Here is a 2,150-nt window from a genome sequence, read left to right on the forward strand (position 1 = left end):
ATTTCCAGAAAGAGCAAGAGTTTGGAATCCTAATTATCTAGTGCTTCCATTACTCCAGGTGAGTGGGTAACTTCCAGAACAGAAATGGTTTTTCTCTTCGTTCTGGAGCCTAAAAGTCCAAATCACTTGCCAATTCTTTCTGTGGACCTCTTTCCTTATTTCTGGCGACTGCCCCGATCCTTGATGTCCTATGCTGCTTCTAGATGCATCTGTTTCCATCATCATATAACATCCCCCATCTCTGAGTGTGTCTCTGTGTCTGTACTGCTCCATATAAGACACCACTCAAATGTAATGAGTTTTAGGACCCCCCCTACTGTGGCCTGACCTCATTAACATAACAAAAGCAAATCCCTATTTCCCAGTAGAGTCATCACTTTGTGTGTGTGTGTGTGTGGAGGGGGAGGGGAGACGCAATTCAATCTCTAACAGTTTCTGACAGATCTATTGTGGAACTGGAGTTCACTGTGAGACCTTGGCTAAGTTCCTTAGCCTCTTGTAGCTCATCGTTCTCATCTAGAAAATGGGAAGCCAACCCTCTGAGAAGTGAGAGGGGTAAACAAACAACATATGGAAGGCACTTAGCATAGCGTATGGGTTAAATACATATTATTTCCCTCCCTTGCCCTTTCCTATTTTAAAAGCCTCTCAGAAAAGCAGATTCCATAAGGTTTTCATTATGAATGGCATTTACATATTATTTATAGTTACAGAAATATTGTGTTACATATTTGTCATTCTTTTCCCACCACCAAATAAAAGTCTTCCACAAATAACAAATCCCTTCCCATAATGCTTCTCTCCAAAAGCAGCTGTGAGCCCAGAGTTTCTGTTCTCTTTCCTGAATGTCTGGTCATTTTGCATAGGGCACGAGCCCTTTTGGCATACATACTTGCTGGCTCTCTCTCCATCCATTCTCATGGGTCCCATGGGCCTGCATCCCGTGTCAGGGTAGCTAATCCCAGGCTTTCTCACCCCATCACCATAGAAGGGTTGAAGAAGTCTCTTCTCCCTGTCCTAAGAGTCTGAGACAGGGGAAGAGAGGGCCAACCTGGGACACTGGGTCAGGCACTTAACTGATGAGCAAATTCCGACCATCATGTAGAATAGGCAGTGGCTTAAGCTGGGGTCACTGCTCCAAACTAGACCAATAGTCCCAGAGGGACCCAGTGGAATGAGGGCATCAAAATGAGCGAAGAAATCAAAGGAATAATGAGCAAAGAATATTGAAGTTGGTAGTTGGGAAAGGAACTGCTGAGTTGGGGTATAGGTGCCAGCTGCTACTTTTAAAGTCATTTTGGTGTCTTTGGTGTCTGCTTGTCTGGAAGTTCCAGACTCAATGAAAAGGACTGAATGGAAGAGTTAATGTGGACTATAATTGAAATCCAGCTGGACTTAGAAGTCATCATCAGTTCTTTGTTCCTTGGGGCAAAGGGCTAAGGTGTCTTTTTGATACTTTGGGTCACAGAATCCTGGGAAGAGCTTCCTGGAGCTACCAGGAGCCTACCTAGTCCTTTCAGACTGGGTGCTTGATTTCCCAGGGCACTGGATTCATTAGGTATTTTCCTCATGCTGATCTTGTTCCTGGGCCACTTTCCTGGTTGCTTCCTGCTCCATCCCTAGATCTGGTCACCTGGGTCCTTATCTGGTCCTGAGAGTGGAGATGACTCACTTTCAATCCTGTGACACTTCTGTTACAATTCGGTGAGACCTCCTCCCCTGTTGGGGCTAGCAGAGCTCTGTCCTCTATTCCTGAAGCCACGACCACCACTCCCCCAGTTCTTCCTAGCATGCTTTGTGGTGTCCTCTAAGCCCTCCAATGTCATATTTTTTGTCTGCCCTTTAGCTTCTTTTTACATTATGTACGAAATTTCCACAGGGCAGTGATGACATTAAGAGATAGATTGGCTGAAAGCAGGGTCACTGTGTTCAGTGCTGTGTGTTTCCTAAACTGATGGTTCTCCAAATACTGTTCCCTAGTATTCTAGTCATTAACGCATCTTGACATAAATGAAACAAAACCCATTTTTTTGCTTCAGAACTTCTCTTATGATCTGTCATTCTGCATTAGAAATCTTCCAAAAGAGTGTGAGCTTCTATAAGATAAGAGTGAGAGATTTTGGGTTCTTTTATTCATTATTATGTCTGTA

General features: G+C 44.0%; 1 protein-coding gene across 1 annotated transcript in view; it reads left to right on the top strand.

Annotated features, from left to right (window-relative positions):
- The window catches only part of INSC (inscuteable homolog (Drosophila)), a 206,064-nt gene that overhangs the window by 86,469 nt on the left and 117,445 nt on the right, over window positions 1-2,150 (top strand). The gene's annotated exons all lie outside the window — the stretch shown is intronic.

The sequence above is a fragment of the Chrysochloris asiatica genome, unplaced genomic scaffold, assembly GCF_000296735.1.
Source record: "Chrysochloris asiatica unplaced genomic scaffold, ChrAsi1.0 scaffold00083, whole genome shotgun sequence".
NCBI lineage: Eukaryota > Metazoa > Chordata > Mammalia > Afrosoricida > Chrysochloridae > Chrysochloris > Chrysochloris asiatica.